Source organism: Arachis ipaensis, chromosome B6 (assembly GCF_059453495.1).
Source record: "Arachis ipaensis isolate K30076 ecotype BB chromosome B6, ASM5945349v1, whole genome shotgun sequence".
In the NCBI taxonomy this organism is placed as follows: Eukaryota; Viridiplantae; Streptophyta; class Magnoliopsida; order Fabales; family Fabaceae; genus Arachis; species Arachis ipaensis.
This window is the reverse complement of record NC_142441.1, coordinates 77,605,966-77,610,993: the sequence shown is the minus strand read 5'-3', so window position 1 is coordinate 77,610,993 and position 5,028 is coordinate 77,605,966. Positions and strand designations below refer to the sequence as shown.

At 35.2% G+C, this 5,028-nt stretch overlaps 1 non-coding gene across 1 annotated transcript; it reads right to left on the bottom strand.

Moving 5' to 3' along the window:
- Nucleotides 1-4,097: 4,097 nt before the first annotated feature.
- On the bottom strand, nucleotides 4,098-4,204 carry LOC148561431 (small nucleolar RNA R71). Its single transcript, XR_015886939.1, has one exon. It is a non-coding gene; the product is annotated as a small nucleolar RNA R71 (small nucleolar RNA).
- Between the last annotated feature and the right edge of the window lie 824 nt (nucleotides 4,205-5,028).

Below are 5,028 nucleotides of genomic sequence, written 5' to 3'. Positions count from 1 at the left end.
GTTTTTACTTTCTTTTTACTACTTATGCATTTTACACCAACAACCATCTTTTACTGTTTGCCTGACTAAGTGATGAGCGGATAATTTATACGCTTTTTGGCACTGTTTTTAGTATGTTTTTAGTAGAATCTGGTTACTTTTAGGGATGTTTTCATTAGTTTTTATGTTAAATTCACATTTCTGGACTTTACTATAAGTTTGTGTGTTTTTCTGTGATTTCAGGTATTTTCTGGCTAAAATTGAGGGACTTGAGCAAAAATCAGATTCAGAGGTAGAAGAAGGACTGCTGTTGCTGTTGGATTGTGACCTCCCTGCACTCAAAATGGATTTTCTGGAGCTACAGAACTCAAAATGGCGCGCTTCCAATTGCGTTGGAAAGTAGACATTCAGGTCTTTCCAGCAATGTATAATAACCCATACTTTGGCCGAGTTTAGATGACGTAAAAGGGCGTTGAACGCCAGTTCTACGCTGCTGTCTGGAGTTAAACGCCAAAAACAAGTCACAAACCAGAGTTGAATGCCAGAAATATGTTACAACCTGGCGTTCAACTCCAGAAAGAGCCTCTGCACGTGTAACATTCAAGCTCAGCCCAAGCACACACCAAGTGGGCCCCGAAAGTGGATTTATGCATCAATTACTTACTTCTGTAAACCCTAGTAACTAGTTTAGTATAAATAGGACTTTTTACTATTGTATTAGACATCTTATGATCTTCGGATCATCTTTGATCACGTTTTGGGGGCTGGCCATTCGGCCATGCCTGGACCTTTCACTTATGTATTTTCAACGGTAGAGTTTCTACACTCCATAGATTAAGGTGTGGAGCTCTGCTGTTCCTCAAAGATCAATGCAAAGTACTACTGTTTTTCTATTCAATTCAACTTATTCCGCTTCTAAGATATTCATTCGCACTTCAACCTGAATGTGATGAACGTGACAATCATCATCATTCCCTATGAACGCGTGCCTGACAACCACTTCCGTTCTACCTTAGATTGAATGAGTATCTCTTGGATCTCTTAATTAGAATCTTCGTGGTATAAGCTAGATTGATGGCGGCATTCATGAGAGTCTGGAAAGTCTAAACCTTGTCTGTGGTATTCCGAGTAGGACTATGGGATTGAATGACTGTGACGAACTTCAAACTCGCAAGTGCTGGGCATAGTGACAGACGCAAAAGGAGGGTGAATCCTATTCCAGTATGATCGAGAACCTCAGATGATTAGCCGTGCTGTGACAGAGCATTTGGACCATTTTCACAAGAGGATGGGATGCAGCCATTGACAAGGGTGATGCCTCCAGACGATTAGCCATGCAGTGACAGCGCATCGGACCATTTTCCAGAGATGATTAAAAGTAGCCATTGACAATGGTGATGTCCTTACATAAAGCCAGCCATGGAAAGGAGTAAGATTGATTGGATGAAGACAGCAGGAAAGTAGAGGTTCAGAGGAACGAATGCATCTTTATACGCTTATCTAAAATTCTAACCAATGAATTTCATAAGTATTTCTATCCTTAGTTTCTATCTATTTATTATTTATTTTCGAAAACTCCATAACTATTTTATATCCGCCTGACTGAGATTTACAAGATGACCATAGCTTGCTTCATACCAACAATCTCCGTGGGATCGACCCTTACTCACGTAAGGTTTATTACTTGGACGACCCAATGCACTTGCAGGTTAGTTGTATCGAAGTTGTGAATGAAAAACGATTTATTAAGACGTGCGTACAGAGTTTCTGGCGCCGTTGCCTGAGATCACAATTTCGTGCACCAAGTTTTTGGCGCCGTTGCCGGGGATTGTTTGAGTTTGGACAACTGACGGTTCATCTTGTTTCTCAGATTGGGTAATTTTCCGTTCGTTTTCTTTTCAAAAAATTTTTCAAAAACCTTTGAAAAATTTCTCATCTGTTTTTGAAAAAAAAAAAAATTTCTTTTCAAAAATATATTTTTCTTCAGAATTTTTAAGAATGAATTCTAGTGTTTCATGAAGCATATTGAAGCCTGACTTGCTGTAAAGCCATGTCTAATTCTTCTTGGTAGGGAATGTCAGGCGTGTCATGTCTGAGTTACATACTAAAGCTTGGCTGGCTATTAAGCCATGCCTGACCCTTTGATTGGAGCTTTAGACTAAAGAGCATAAGATTCCTGGAATTCATATTAAAAATTTTGGAATCCTTATTTTTCTTTTTCAAAATGATTTTCGAAAAAAAAATTATTAAAAGAAAATACAAAAAAATCATAAAATCATAAAAATAAAAAAATATTTTATATTTCTTGTTTGATTCTTGAGTCAGATTTAAAGTTTGGTGTCAATTGCATGTTCATCTTGCATTTTTCGAAAAATTCATGCATTCATAGTGTTCTTCATGATCTTCAAGTTGTTCTTGGTAAGTCTTCTTGTTTGATCTTGATGTTTTCATGTTTTGTGTCTTTTCTTATTTTTCATATGCATTCTTGCATTCATAGTGTCTATACATGAAAAATTTTTAAGTTTGGTGTCTTGCATGTTTTCTTTGCATATAAAATTTTCAAAAATAAGTTCTTGATGTTCATCTTGACATTCAAAGTGTTCTTGGTGTTCATCTTGACATTCATAGCATTCTTGCATGCATTCACTGTTTTAATCCAAAATTTTCATGCATTGCATCATTTTCATGTCTTTCTCTCTCATCATTAAAAATTCAAAAATAAAAAAAAATATCTTCCCCTTTTTCTCTCTTAAAATTTCGAAAATTAGATTTGACTTTTTCAAAAATTTTTAAAATCTAGTTGTTTTTATGAGTCAAATCAAATTTTCAATTTAAAAATCTTATCTTTTTCAAAATCTTTTTCAAAAAATCGAATCCTTTTCATTTTTCTTATTTTCAAAAATTTTAAAAATATTTTTCAAAAATCTTTTTCTTATCTTTATTTTCGAAAATAACATCATCAATTAATGTTTTGATTCAAAAATTTCAAGTTTGTTACTTGCTTGTTAAGAAAGATTCAAACTTTAAGTTCTAGAATCATATCTTATGATTTCTTGTGAATCAAGTCATTAATTGTGATTTTAAAAATCAAATCTTTTTCAAAACTAATTTCAATCATATCTTTTCGAAAATATCCTTCTATCTTATCTTTTTCAAAATCATATCTTTTTCGAAAATTTGATTTTAAAATATCTTTTCTAACTTCTTATCTTCTTATCTTTTCAAAATTGATTTTCAAATTTGTTTCAACTAACTAACTAACTTTTTGTTTGCTTCTTATCTTTTTTAAAACTACCTAACTAACTCTCTCTCTCTAATTTTCGAAAATATCTTCCCTCTTTTTCAAAAATTCTTTTTAATTAACTAATTATTTTAATTTTTGATTTTAATTTTTGAAAAATTACTAACCTTTTTCAAAAACTATTTTCAAAAATCACTAACTCTTTTTCAAAAATTATTTTCGAAAATTCTCTTTCTCTCTCATATCCTTCTATTTATTTATTCATCTACTCACACAAGGACCTCTATACTGTAGTAAAAAGGATCCCTATTGTTATTATTATTTTTCTGTCCTTCTTTTTCATATGAGCAGGAGCAAATACAAGAACATTCTTGTTGAAGCAGATCCAGAACCTGAAAGGACTCTGAAGAGGAAACTAAGAGAAGCTAAATTACAACAATCCAGCAAGCACCTTTCAGAAATTTTAGAACAAGAAGAGGAGATGGCAGCCGGAAATAATAATAATGCAAGGAGGATGCTTGGTGACTTTACTGCACTTAATTCCAATTTACATGGAAGAAGCATCTCCATTCCTGCCATTGGAGCAAACAATTTTGAGCTTAAACCTCAATTAGTTTCTCTGATGCAGCAGAACTGCAAGTTTCATGGACTTCCATCTGAAGATCCTTTTTAGTTCTTAACTGAATTCTTGCAGATATATGATACTGTTAAGACTAATGGAGTAGATCCTGAAGTCTACAGGCTCATGCTTTTCCCTTTTGCTGTAAGAGACAGAGCTAGAGTATGGTTGGACTCTCAACCTAAGGATAACCTGAACTCTTGGGATAAGCTGGTCAAGGCTTTCCTAGCCAAGTTCTTTCCTCCTCAAAAGCTGAGTAAGATTAGAGTGGATGTTCAGACCTTCAGACAGAAAGAAGGTGAATCCCTCTATGAAGCTTGGGAGAGATACAAAGGACTGACCAAAAAGTGTCCTTCTGACATGCTTACAGAATGGACCATCCTGGATATATTCTATGATGGTCTATCTGAATTGGCTAAAATGTCATTAGATACTTCTGCAGATGGATCCATTCACCTAAAGAAAACGCCTGCAGAAGCTCAAGAACTCATTGACATGGTTGCTAATAACCAGTTCATGTACACTTCTGAGAGGAATCCTGTGAGTAATGGACGCCTATGAAGAAGGGAGTTCTTGAAATTGATACTCTGAATGGCATACTGGCTCAGAATAAAATATTGACTCAGCAAGTCAATATGATTTCTCAGAGTCTGAATAGAATGCAAGCTGCATCCAACAGTACTCAAGAGGCATCTTCTGAAGAAGAAGCTTATGATCCTGAAAACCCTGCAATAGCAGAGGTAAATTATATGGGTGAACCTTATGGAAACACATATAATCCATCATGGAGAAATCATCCAAATTTCTCATGGAAGGATCAACAAAAGCCTCAACAAGGCTTTAATAATGGTGGAAGAAATAGGTTTAACAATAGTAAACCTTTTCCATCATCCACTCAGCAACAGACAGAGAACTCTGAACAAAATACCTCTAATTTAGCAAACTTAGTCTCTGATCTGTCCAAGGCCACTGTAATTTTCATAAATGAAACAAGGTCTTCCATTAGAAATTTGGAAGTACAAGTGGGCCAGCTGAGTAAAAGGATCACTGAAATCCCCCCTAGTGCTCTCCCAAGCAATACAGAAGAAAATCCAAAAGGAGAGTGCAAGGCCATTGACATAACCACCATGGCCGAACCTGTAAGGGAGGTTGAGGACGTGAATCCTAGTGAGGAAGACCTCCTGGGACG